This window comes from Neltuma alba, unplaced genomic scaffold (assembly GCF_004799145.2).
Source record: "Neltuma alba isolate B1F8T4 unplaced genomic scaffold, ASM479914v2 tig00010296_pilon, whole genome shotgun sequence".
Lineage (NCBI taxonomy): Eukaryota > Viridiplantae > Streptophyta > Magnoliopsida > Fabales > Fabaceae > Neltuma > Neltuma alba.
Window position 1 is genome coordinate 34,399 of NW_021635213.1, and position 14,597 is coordinate 48,995.

The window sequence follows — 14,597 nt, forward strand, 5'->3', positions numbered from 1 at the left end:
TTTGTTTTTATTGATCTGTCATTTTAGACGCGACATTGATTATTATAGTAGTATTTTTAATAATACACTTATATTTGATTAATTTATTTTCTGAGTCACATTTATAAGACTATATATTCGTAAGTAGTAGAAACTTGTTTATAATTAATTTTCTTATTTAGAATCAATGTGTAGTTCTCCAAATCTTTTATAAATGATCAAATGATTGAAACAGGGGATCGATGAGATTAAAAAAAAAAAACAATAAATACATGGAAGTAATTAAACCTATCATACTATGCAAGTAATAAGTAATTGAAATTGAGTTCAATGAAAAGGGCTAACTCTCTCATTGTGCTAAATTAATATTTGAGTTTTAAAAGATGTGCTCAACTTCTAAGTAAGCAAAATCTCTAAAAAGTTAATAATACCTCCTGTCCTTATAGTAATAGAGTTAGATAACTAATTTAATGATATTAAGAAAATTAGTTAAGTTAGTTATTTGTCACAAATGTGTGTTGATTTCTCTAAACTACTCCTCCGGTCCTGAATATAAGACCACTTTGCAATGTATATCTGATCTTGTGTATTAAAATACTCTTTAATGGGAATCTTTTATAATCAATATGAATATTTTGAGAAGAATGCGAGACAAAGTGAGCTGAATTCTTATATTTAACACTAAATCTAACTCATAACTAGTGACTAGAGGTAGTAGTTAAGAACATGCTAATTCTAATGCAGAATATTTTTACTATTCGGATTAAAAAAGGGAAAGGAAGAAAGAGTTAGTACAAGTAAATTGCTTTGTTCCTTCATCCTTCTGAAGGCTACCAAAACATTGAAATATAAATAACGATTGCAAAGTTATCAATTATAATTATATTTGAGAAAGATTATATGAAGCAGAAGATAAAATATAGCATTTATATCAATAAATACATACTTCCACATTAGGTTATCACCAATTTGACATTAAAATTAATATTAATTATTGTAAGTTCTGCGCATTTATGAACAATAAGTTATATTATGGATAAAACTTAGATCCCTTTGCTCATATTTATTAGATCCAATTCTCTAATTAAATCTCGACATGTATACTTTTCTTAATAACAAAGTTTGGATAGATAACATTTTTAAACTCTATTAGACTGTTATTAATAATAAAAGTCCTTATGTTTATATACTCTTTTGGTCCTTAATATAAGATCTAATTGTTAAGTTAATTTTTACCTTAAATATAAGATCTATTTTTTATATTTATCAATTTTTTTCTAAATTACTCCTATTAATACTCTCTCAATTATAATCAATTAGAAGAAGAAAAAGAGATATAAAGGAAGATGATTATGATATTTTAGGAAAAACATGTTATATTTCTTATAATTAACTAACTTATCTAACTTCCTTAATATAATCAAATTAGTTAAATAGATATTATATTAATGACAGGAGGAGTATTATTTAGTATGTATGATTTATAAATAATATAACTTAATAATATTTTTTAAATTATATATATTAATAAATTGATTAATATCAATGGATATATATTTAAATTCATATTTTTGTCGAGCAAGTCACTACTAATGTCACGCTTCAGCCTGCAAACATTTTAGTGTTCCCCAACTCAAAAAAAAAAATCATATTCTTATTTATCAGTGAGTCCATCACATAATGTAATCTTATATAAGTATATAAATAAAACATAAAGATTCTACAATAAATCACTTTACTTATAAATACTTTTATTTTTTATACATTTTATATCTCATAATATAAAATAATAAAAAAAGATAAATGAAATTTGTAATATGGAATTATGGATTTGTAATCTGAATATAGTTTAGAACAGTGAGATTAACTCGTTGGCCAAAAAAAAACAATTAGATTAACATTGAGGGTTTGATGTTCCCACTTATTTACAATACTGCCATCTACCCCACAGAGCGCTCAAAAGCAGCCAACCCACGGTCTTCGCTTTTCACTTGGTCAGCACATATTCCTTCTTGCTGCTTCCCCACCCAATAAAGCTAAAATTACAATATGGTCCATAAATTTATGTTTTTCCCCAAATAAATCAAAGATATTCGTATAGTAATTTGTAGCACTAATTAATTCAGACTCAAGTGAACATAAATTATAAAATTGATATCAAATTATTATTAAAATTGAAGAATTTATTATTTAAATTTTGTAAAAGTAAAAATTTGATCTTCTAAGTTCATACAAAATTTTAATTTAATCTTTTAATTTTATAAAATATCATTTTAGTTTTTTAATTTTAACACCAGTAGTCTTAAATGATAATATTTTGTATCAATAGTTATTGCTTTTAAGCAATAAACTTAGTATATTAGTATTTAAGAAGGAAAAAAACTTAACTTTTCATCACTTCCCAATTTCCCATGCCGATTTACCCTTTCTCAAATGTTCCCTTTTTATTTTAAATTTATGTTATGTTTTAATTTTTTTTTCCATGCCAACCAAACTTAGGAATGACTATAATTTAGTAAAGAAAAATAGTTATGCTACCACATTTCGTTATTTTCAATATGAGATTCAGCAAAACATTTGGGCCCTTATATGTCATTTCCTCCACAAACAGATATCCAAGGAACCATCTCTTGGCATAAAGCAGCTAGAAACGAAAAGGACTCTCGGCTAGAGAGGGTAATATGGGCTGGGCCCGCGGGCTCAGCCTGTTAGCCCGCCAAAAAAGGCGGGTTTGGGTTGGTGTTTTGCCAGCCCGCACCGCTTTTGGCCCGTTCTGCCTCGGGCCAGCCTGCCAGCCCGCTTTTTTTTTTTTTTAACTTTTTCTGATTTTTAATACATTATATAATATAGTTAGATGATTTTGACCTTCAAATTTCATATGGACATTACCTCATTCATATCATTATATATATAATTAATTAAGCACTTCATATATATATATGTATGGTTATATGAAGAGCACTGTCCATCTTTTATTTTTATATCTATTTGTCGTTACTATACACGGCTTCATAAGATTAGATGAACATGTGATTCTCATATAGTCATACACACATAAGATTTACTTAATTAATTTGGATAAAAAAACTAGTTAAATTAATTATTTATAAAAAAATATATGTTAGTTTTTCTTAAATTTCTTCTAATATTATAAATTAATTCTCTTTTTTTTATTAGAACCCGTTACTCAAGTTTAAAACTCGGAGCCTAATTTCAACATTTCAAACTAAGTTTAACTCATACTAATATAATAAATTTTTTTTAAAAAATTTAGGCGGGCTCGGGCTGGCATTTGTGCGGGCTACTTCAGCCCGCACCGCATTTGGCCCGCACTGCGACGGGCTGGCCCGTATCCGCACCACCGGGCCACTTTCCCAGGTCTACTTCCGGCTTCGCGTATTTTAATGTTACGGTTTATAGCCCTGACAATTCATTTAATGCCCGTTAACTTCCCTTTTTAAATTCACTCTTCTCAAAGTTCTCATTGATCATCATTTTATCATTGGCAATTCTTTTTGCAGCTTACTTCAAATTAAATAATATTATAAATTAATCATGCTGCAGTAATAATTTAAAAATCAAATAATAATATTTTACCTAATATTTATCTAACGTATTAATTCAGTTGGTAATTAGGAATTATTTAATTAATATACTAGCTGCCATGTGACTTGTGATGTATTGCTAGGCTTTGAACTATATGGTATGGTACTAAAGTTGGCATCCAAAAATTTTTTTTAGATATTATAAATTTTTAGGAAATATGTTAGATTCAATAGTTCGATAATGGAAACAATTCATTAGTTCATCTTTTTAGCATTTCATGTTATATGTGTTTTTAGTATTTCTCATTGAATTGTAATATTTCTTGTAGCATTTTTATTTTCTTATTTATATACATATAAGTTTTGGTTACAGAGCAATAATATCATAATTTTGATAGTATCATATATTTTATAAATATTAAACATTATTTCAAATATTAATAATTATGAGAAATTCCTGTGCTTCTTATAAAATTAGTAAATATAATCAATAATTTATAGTAAAATATAAAATAGGGGAGCAATCAATTTATATTTAACTATAATTGAATAATAGATGTGTTATAACTAGTTAACATAATGGTTGACTTTACTAAATCATGAATTCCAAAGTATTAATGAATCAAATTTGTCGAATAGCTCATTTATTTGTATTTATGAAATAATTTCTTCTGTTCTAAATATAGGATTTAGTTTATAATACGATTTGTACTATAAACTAGATGTTGTATTGAGGACGAGAGATGATATATATTAAACTCATAGTAGATTAGTTGTGTATAGGAATTGACAGGTGAAGATGCCATTCTGATAGATATAACTTTGTTTTCGCACATAATTTAGCAAAGTCATCTCATTTTAGGGAGGCAAACATTTGCATCCTTATTAGCCTCCACCTTTTATTCATGAAATGGATATATTGATGAAGGGGATTAGTTTGTAATCTTGGAGGTTTTTCTCCCCCTCTTTTTATTGCAATATAGTAAAAAGTTCTTATTAAACATTAACATTTTGTTTGATTTGTTTTGTTACAATGAACTGAATTTGCCGATGTGAGAAATTCACACTGTTTGACTTGGAATTAAAACACTGACAAAAAAGAAAAAGAAAACTTAGTTTCAAATTACTGAATTTCAAACAATTTGAATTTAGCTGGATTTGGTTTGTTTATAACAGTCAAGAGAAAAATAACAAAAATTTATTGAATAAAAAAAATAGTGTTCATAACTAATTTTGGATTCTTATACCTAAGAAAATTTCTGTAGTTCCACAATTCACAAAAAATTACAATTACTAATATAAAATTAAAAATAGTCAAATTAATGACCTTTAGATTTGAAATTATTATGAAACACATATATATGAACAATGTAAAATATTTTTAAGAAAATACAGCTGAGGCCCCAGAATTTTTTTCAATTTTAAATATTTGATATGGTTTTAAAAATTAAAATTTTGTATTATTGAATATAAATATTTGAAAATTATATATTCTTTCCTCTATCTCCTCCTAGGATACCCTGGCCGTCCCTGCATCGCTATGAAGGGTAAAACAGTCCCTCCATTTATTAGACAAAAAGTGAATTAGAAGAGAATGCTTCTCTCCTTTGCTAGGTTCCCACATAAAGCTTTGAAATTTCCCAGCTTCCTTCGTATGACCCCACTCGTGATGTTGTGAATTATGGCGCCTTTGGCTTCCATGATAGTCATTAAGGAATGAAATGGAAGATCTTTGGGGGGATTTGTCATTTTGCATTCTGTTTAGAAGAGAGAAAACAAGCTTATTGGCCGCATAAGAGGAGGTTACTCGGAAGTTCCGAGCTTATGCGTACACACACACGCATATATATTCATTTCCTTATTTATTCATTTTCATGCTTTTCTGTGCTTACTTTATATCTGCGCTTCACTTTGTTCTGAATTCCTTTCCTTCCACCTTTTTTCCTCCTTCCTTCTCTGTTATTACTATTATTTTTTTGTCTCTCTGTTTCTCTTCTTGTGTGCGCGCTTTGTTAGAAGCTTGAGCTTTCAACAATGGCGGACAATATCCATGCACCCATGGATCAGCTTTAGGACCTTGAGTACTGCCTAGGCTCAAATCCTCCGTGGGGTACGCCTCGCTCTTTCTCTTTCTATAATCTCGTTTGGGTTTTGTTTGTTTCTGTTTTCCACGCTTACAGAAATGTGCTTTGTGGGTCTCTCTCCCTCTGTTGTTTTGGCGTCTATTGCCTTGTTCATTATTACTTCCATTTTCTATTGCCTCTTATCTTCCTTTCATAATCATGTGCGCCCATAAAAACAAGAGCTTTTTTAAATATTGATTTGACTGCAAAGCTGCAGTCAGTTTTCCCCCACAAAACAAAGGATGGAAAGCTTGTCATTTTCGAAAGTATGAGGACTGAACTTTTTTCTTAGCATTACAGACATTTCTTAATTGAAGGGAAAATGCCGCTATTTGTTTTGAGTTTTCTGAGTAACTAAAGAAGTGTAGAAACATGCTTTCACTGTCCTTTTTGGTTTGTCGATTAAAAGTTCAAATTTTTATGTTTCTCTCCGTTTGCTCTCTGATAGTAATTTTCTTTATACTTTTGCGAACAAATTTACACTTTGTATTCTGGCTTTATACCCTTTCACCCTGTCAATATTGAGCAACTTTCTCCTTCTAGCTAGTTCTGGTGAATGATTAATTGATTGCCCCACATATTTATTTAAGACTAATCCTTTATTTGTTTAACCTTTTTCTGTTGGTAACCCTTGCATGAGTTGATGTTCCATCTACAATAGCTAAGTCAATATTATTTTTTGGTTTTTGCTGTATCCTACTCCTACAGTGAAACTATTTTGAATTCAAATCAGCTTGTATCGTTAAAAGGTTTAAACTACTGGGCTATCTGGAATTGAGAAATGTAGCCATATCATTAAAAAGGACAGAACTAGTTATTGACTTTATTTTCCAGACTTTGGACTAACTACTTTGTTGACTTATAAGACGTGGAGAAATTTTAGGAAGACTCAATCATGTGCTTCTTGAGTTATGAAAATTATGCACTTGTTATGTTTTCAGTGAACTTGATAATGAATGCCCGAAACCTCTATCAACATTTTTTTTGTTCTTTTGTTTATTTTTTCAAATTTTGATGGACAACATTCAGTTTTCTCTAGATTCCTGGCTGCATGAAATACAGATGGGAACCTCATGAAGGTCCCTTCAGTTTCTTTACCATGGAAAACGGGTTAGCATAATGTTAATCTGTATCGTATAAAATTTAGTGATGGTCAGAGTTTGTAAAATGGTAACTATAGAAAATTGCCATTAAGATTCCGAAAAATTTTGCTTATATCACATATCATATTGGCGTGTACGTAACAATTTGCTCGGATGTTTCTCTATAAGTGACTGAGGTCTGGTTAAGTTGCATCAAAAACCAATTGTCCAACTCTAGTCTTCTGTTGTCATTTAAGCATATGAAGGTAAGTTGTCTGATATATTGCCTATGCAATTCAGATAATCAAAGAATGCTATTCTATAATCTGCTGCTGACTTTCTTCAAGCTTGGGAGATATTACAAGTCCTGGCTGCATTACCAAGTGGCTATGTTAAGCATGTTTCAACTAAGCTATAATGTGTTCTGTTGTGTGCGGGTGCATGCAATCGAAAGTGTGAGCAAAGAATAGAGAGAGTGAGAAAGAAGGAGGGAGGATTCTGTTATACCCTCTAAATCTTGATATCTGAAGAGTTCTAACTTTCTTAACTTTAAGCAAATATATGATCTAAGTTAGAGTATAGGACCTCCAATATTTAGAGAGTGAAGGATACATGTTTTGGTATAGTTAGATGCTTGTTTACATTCTGTTCTTTTTTCATTAAATTTTTGTCCCTTTTCCTGCTCATAGTGAATGTCCTTTTTTGCAGTGGAAACTATCTTATTAGGATTTCAAAATTACATATTGGGACTGGGGACAAGTGTGATGATACCTTCATTGCTCGTTCCAGCCATAGGAGGAAGTGATGTAAGCTGAATTTCTGCTACCTTGTGTTCTTTCATCTTTTCAACTTCCTTCGCTATTGGCTCGCATGTTCATGTACGGTTGAAAATCCTTTTATTCATGATTCACTGAAGACCATGTAGGAATGGTATAACAGTTTGTTTATGCTTTCTATTTCTAAGTATCTACATTTAGTTATACCATGCTTGTGCTGATCTCATGTGCCAATTCCCATTCTAATTTTCAACTTGACAAAACTTCACAGAATTCTTTTTAACTATATAGGGTTAAATTTTGGCCAAGATGATCTTGTCAGGTTCTGTTAATATGGTGCACAAAGCATTTAGTGATTTGCTTGCTCATGCAACCAGGGTGACAAAGCAAGAGTGATACAGACTTTACTCTTTGTAGCCGGCATTAACACACTTCTCCAATCACTTTTCAGAACCAGATTGCCTGCAGTTGTTGGAGGATCTTATGCCTATTTAATTCCAGTCGGTTATATTATCAGCGACTCTTCATTGCATCAAATTAATGATAATCATGAAGTAAGTTTCCTTCACACATCTCATCATAATACATCAGCTTTAACAATGATTTTCTTTTCTTTCTTGCCATCTGATAATTGACTGATGTTCTTCCCTTGTCATTGGCAAAGATTTATACAGTCAATGCGAGCTATACAAGGAGCTTTAATTGTAGCCTCAAGTATTCAGATAATCCTGGGATACAGCCAAGTTTGGGGACTACTTTCAAGGTACACAAGTTGCATATGAAAATGTTGATGAAATGAAAATTACAAAAATAATATATCTAAGCATTTACTGAAACATGGTTTCCCCACCTATTGAAATAAGGATTGTTGTTGTTGGTAGTGGTGTTGTTGTTGTTGTTGTTTTACTGAAATATGGTTTGTGGATCTTCTCCCCAGATTTTTCAACCCTCTTAACATGGCACATGTAGTTGGATTGCTTGGATTAGGACTCTTTCAACGAGGATTTCCTGCGGTATGTGTTGCTATGAGCAGCTTTATATGTTATACATTTGGAAAACCTTAGCCTTTTTGAGGAGAAGAAAATGACAAGGGAAATTATGTGACCATACCATTTCAATTATAAAAGGACTTCTACTCTGCAATCTGAATGTTGCCAAACAGTATAGCATCTAAAAAGCATTCCTTGAATAGCTGAATGCAACCTCTGAAGTTGATTCCTGTTTCAAGTGAATACATTTTTTTTTCCTGAAGCTTAGAGTTGGACCTTTGCTTCTATCTTTGCTTATTTGAAGGCTTAGTCTAAATTCTATCATTTTAGATTTCTGAATAGTACTTGATTTGACCTCTAAATAACCGTATTAATGAATCTTCTTTCAAAAGGCTATTTTAACTCACTGAGCTATCTAATGCCAGATTGACATCTTATTTGCATAATTGCATACCATCTAAGTTTAATGGCTCATTTGGTATGCAGAATATTAGGGATAGAAAGTAAAATAGAATAACAATGGAGAAAAGAATCTTACCTATATGCCTGGAAAAAAAAGATGGTAATGTTGAGTGATCATATGGTAGAATCTGAAGGTTATTTTGCAAGAATTTTAGAAGGAAAGTCTGTGAGGGAGGGAAGATAAAGAGAGAAAGAGGGAAGGAAGGGAAAAGGAAGAGGGAAGAAGGGAAGAGGGGAGATACTAGAACCAGAATCTGAATTCTAGACAGGACCAAATAATTCTGAATAATACGTCATATTCCTTACTGCTTCAAGTCTGGTACTAATACTTAATACATCAACTGCTAATAACTGATAATAACTACCCATACAGCAACTGATGAAGGATAAACATAAAATAACCAACATAGAGACACGTGTCTGACAATATAGGACATACATAAAATATAACTAATATAATTAAAACACCCTAGACAACTAATCATTGCGCCTCTTCCTTGAATAAACCAATAAAGGTTGCTGGATCCTATCATCATATGAGGAACATAATAGACGCCATGTATTTGTTTGTTTGTTTTAATTGGAAAGGGAATGCTTATTTCTTTATGATATAATATGGGCCATAAGAGTACTCAATCATTTGATTATCTATTTCAGTTGGGAAACTGTATAGAAATTGGCCTGCCAATGCTCTTGTTGGTGATTGGATTATCACAAGTAAGTGGAAAATCACTAATAAAACATAGTGCTTCAAGCCATCACATTATTCAAATCTTCCTTCGGACAAAACTAATTTTGTCTAATTTGCAGTATTTTAAGCATGTGAGACCATTTAGAGATACCCCTATATTTGAAAGATTTCTAGTGTTGATTTGCATTACCATTGTTTGGATCTATGCTATTATATTGACTGCAAGTGGAGCTTACCGGCATGGACCTGCTAGAACACAGTATTTTTGTCGTACAGACAGAGCAAACCTGATATCTGCAGCTCCATGGTACATCTTTTTGTTTGATTCTTCTTAAATTTTGAACCACTTAGTTGCTGAGGTCTAAGGTTTCTTTCAATGCTAATAATAGGTTCATGTTCCCCTACCCACTCCAGTGGGGTCCACCGACCTTTTCTGCTGGTCATGCATTTGCTACAATGTCTGCAGTTATTGTCTCAATGGTTGAGGTAACCATTTATTATCCTAATCATGTCATTTACCATTAGCACCGTTACTTTCACTATTCTGGCAAAGAGAATGATGTTCTTTTTCTGATGCAACATAGCATGCCTAAGTTATGTTTAACCAAATGCAAACACACGCGACAAAACATTAAGTGATAAAAGCTGTTTGGACCAAAAACCCTGGGCTTTTAAATATTTGTGGTACATATATTTTATGTCTTGTTCAAATGGTTTGGAAATAACTTTCCATGGTCTTGAGAAATTAGTATAACCGCACATCAGCTGCTCCCATTGTGTTGAGTTATTTCTGTTGACTATTTCTGTAACTACAATATTTACACTTTGAAAATTGTTCAAGGGGATGAAGATATTTTTCTCAACTCATTTATTTGGTAGTAATTAGACAAAGGGATTTTTCTTTCCTGTTCTGTAATGGCTTATATCTTTATAATCATTATTCAATGTTCATTTTTATTACTTTTTCAAAGTAAGAGAATGATTTTAATTTTTACCCTCAAAATCATTTTTTTATTATTTTATGATCCATTCATTTTTCAACGTGCATACCAAATGCTAAAAGGAAGAATTTAGAATAATCATAATGTTGGCCTCTTTACTATTTTGGGGAATTCTGTAATGGTGTTCTGATAAAGAATTTCTCATCGCAGTCAACTGCTGGATATAAGGCAGCATCTCGGTTGGCAATTGCAACTCCACCTCCTGCTTATGTTCTGAGTCGAGGCATTGGCTGGCAGGTAAGTCACTGCTTACCACAAATCAGTTATTGATAAAGTACGGCCTCTGGTCATACTGATTGTTAAATTTTGATTATATTGATTTGTTGGTCCCGTTACTTGAATTGCAAGAAATGCATAATAACATTATTATAGATCTAATACTTGATGGGTCTGAAAGCTGATCCTGTTAATTCTGCACCGGGCATTGGTGTCTTGCTCGGTGGTCTTTATGGAACAGGTACAGGTTCTACTGTTTCAGTGTAAGTGACACCCTTTCGTGAGATGTTACTGCAAAGTTACTTGCATAAGGTCTCTCTAATCTTTGAATATTAGTTTGATGACCATCTTTATTATGCATTCTAGAGAAAATGTGGGCCTTCTTGGACTAAATCGAGTTGGAAGTCGAAGGGTTGTTCAGATTTCTGCTGGTTTCATGATATTCTTCTCTATGTTAGGTTGGTATAGTTCTTTCAAAACATTAGTCTGCACCACTGATACAACAGAAATGAGGCTCTGATGTTTTATTTCTTTCTCATGTTGTGTATTTTAATTGGGGAAAATGAAAATACATCTCTTCATCTCTTTGTAATTTATGAAAATCATCAACTTTGAAATGATATATTTCCAACTTTAACATTTAAAACCTTTTGTTTATTACTTGGTTACAGAATATGACATTTCATACCCTTTATCCTGCCACATGAAATGCCCCTATTAGTTTAAACATAAACAAGAGTGCAAGAGTGATTGGTCTCCCTACCTTAAAAATGTATTAACAAAGAGACATTATTGAGTATAACAAAGATACAAAAGGCATCCTTTCCATCTTTATCTTTCCTTTTCAATACCAAACGGGGCTTAAATCCCAAAGTTCCCAGTAGAACTGTTTGCAAATGACTTAAAGGGTTGCATCCACATTTTCCCATCTTTTCTGATGTTCTAAGCTTAGTAAGTTAGTTGTTTTCTGTTATGATGATAGAGTAGAAATTAGAGTAGGAAGATAGTTTCATTTACACTAGCTAAAGTATTGTTCTGTTTGTTTCTGCAGGGAAGTTTAGAGCTGTCTTTGCATCTGTTCCGTTCCCAATATTCACTGCCCTTTACTGCATTCTCTTCGGTCTCGTAGGTACACAAGCAATTAGTTCAATTGAATTTTTATTTCCATAGTTAACTTTGGCTCCTCCATTCACAGTTACTTGTTTTTGTTCCTTTAGCTTCAGTTGGAATATCATTTCTTCAGTTCACAAACATGAACTCCATGAGAAACCTAATAATTACTGGGCTACCATTGTTCCTTGGAATTTCTATTCCTCAATTTTTCAATGATTACTGGAGTCCTCCGCATCATGGCCTTGTTCATACCAATGCCGGATGGGTGAGTTTTCATTTAGTGGCATAATTAGCTATTACGCAAAATTTGATTGAGAAGAGTAGTGATCAAAGTGTATAATAGATATTACACTAGTTTTATGTGCAAGCAAAATAAAATCTCGTCCCAGCTAAACCAAACGGTTATAAGTTAAATAAATTACAGTTCACTTCTTTGTGGTTTGACTCAAAATTAAAATGGTTTAGAATATTTTCTATTAATTTAGAACCAGTTTCAAGCCCTTTGATGGGATTAAGTGGAAAGTTGTCTTAAAAGGCTGAGATTATTGATTAAGACATAAGCAAACCATCCCTACATTGTTGCTGAAATTTTTGAACATCAAGAACTCATTTTTATGTGTCACAATGTGTCATCTTTGTAGCTCAATGCACTCATAAACACCATATTCTCATCGCCGGCTGTAGTGGCTTTGATTGTGGTGGTGTTCCTTGACAAGACGCTCGAGGTTGAAAAGTCAAAGAAAGATAGAGGGATGACATGGTGATGGTGGGCAAAGCTTAGAAAGTTTAAAGGAGATAGCAGAAATGAAGAGTTCTATACTTTGCCATTCAATCTCAATAGGTTCTTCCCACCTACTTGATATTTATGAGAATGAGAAGCACAGATACATAAATCTTTAAGTCATGGCAAATATGATGAATAATATTCTTTCTTCACAATCATCCCTCGATTTTTTTTACTTGGTCCCACTTAGGATTATAAAGCATTTGGATTCATGCTCTGTAGATTTAATAAAGAGAATTTTTATGTTTCTAGTTTTAGTACCTTCTCAAAAACTCTCCAGACTATTTCTAATTTGTAGTTACATTCTTTTATGGAATTTTCTTCAAATGTATCAATCCATGAATGTAAAGAATCCTAATTTCTTAAATATGTTTGCTAAAGTATACTTTATTAGATGAGTAAAAAGGGGCGAAAACAGAGACCTATCAGTAAGACTTTGGTTTATAATAAGTGGACTATGAATGATATTTTTATTTTTAAATTAAACACAAGGAAGCTTTGTCATATTCTTTTGTAGTTATCACTTGTCACTGTTCCTTGTAGAGGCCAGATATAATTTAATTCTTTTTTTTTATAACATAAATTCTATTTGATGATGGATTAATATTATTATCCCTTTAATGATGTTTTCTCTTAAAAATTGTTTTAATTTTTATACAAAATGGAGGCAACTCTTAGCATTTTTTTTAGTTATTTACGGTTGTCAAATTGATGGATTGTATTATAAAGTTTCACTTGAAATGCTTTATACACATTAACATTACTTTATCCTTTTGATTATGAAGCAAGTGTGGAGAGGTTATGGGTGAGACCTTCAAAACTTACTCGTCTACAATTTAAAAGTATGTTATCCTTTTTTCTATTTGAAAAACCTTTTTTGTGATGATTTTTTTTCAATATAAATGGATATACAAGATTGTTTTTTTTTTTAAAATAATAACAATTATATTGTGAGATTGAAATAAAAAATAACATGAGAAATCATTGACACAATATTTGAAATAAAATAAGTTGTGCACAAAAGAGCCACACAATTATTGTATTTTGTGTGCAATCTTGAATTTAGTTACATAGTTTCAATAGACTCAAATAAAATACAACTTCAAAGTAAAGGTATGTCTAAATTTTTAAGCTTCTTTTTTTTTTTAAAAAAATTTTTGTGAAATTTTCAACACACTGATACAAATCCAACATATTTTCACACACAACTTAGTAAAACACAAATGCAGATACAGAAACCATTGGAAGATCCAAAGCTCATCATCAGCCCTTCATTATCTCACTTTCCAATTTGATCTCCAAGGCTGACCAAAAAAAAAAAAAATTAATTAGCAGCTTAATCAAAATGGAACATATAGACAAAATAAAAATTAATAACCTTGTTTATTCTTCACAATCTTCGAGACGGTCCTTAGATAATGTGTATTAAATTAGAGCTAACTATTTATAATGATGAGAAATAATGTATTAAGAATGTCTAAATGGTGGAAATTAATTATTTTTGAGTTCCATATAATTATTCAACTTCTAATATTACCATAACATGTCACTTATTTAATACGAGTGCATTATTATGATTTTGATATGACGAAAAATTTTGGGAGTGATTGCAATTTCTGATTAAAAAAAATTAGAGCGATGTATGTGTGGGTGTTAAGATAGAATTTTTTTTCTCGTAATAAGACCTTTTTTTCCATATAAAATAAAAATTGTAATGCACAAAATTATTTCATTGATTAAATATGATAATAGTTTCAAAGAAAAAGTGTAGCTACGAACCTGATGATGAGAGCTTGTCTTCTAGTGGGATTATTGAGATTTTTGATATGTTTGGAC

The 14,597-nt window shown here is 31.3% G+C and overlaps 1 pseudogene; it reads left to right on the forward strand.

The window, feature by feature from the left end:
- The first annotated feature begins 5,558 nt into the window (after window positions 1–5,558).
- LOC114755641 (nucleobase-ascorbate transporter 1-like) lies at window positions 5,559–12,837 on the forward strand (annotated as a pseudogene).
- The last annotated feature ends 1,760 nt before the right edge of the window (window positions 12,838–14,597 follow it).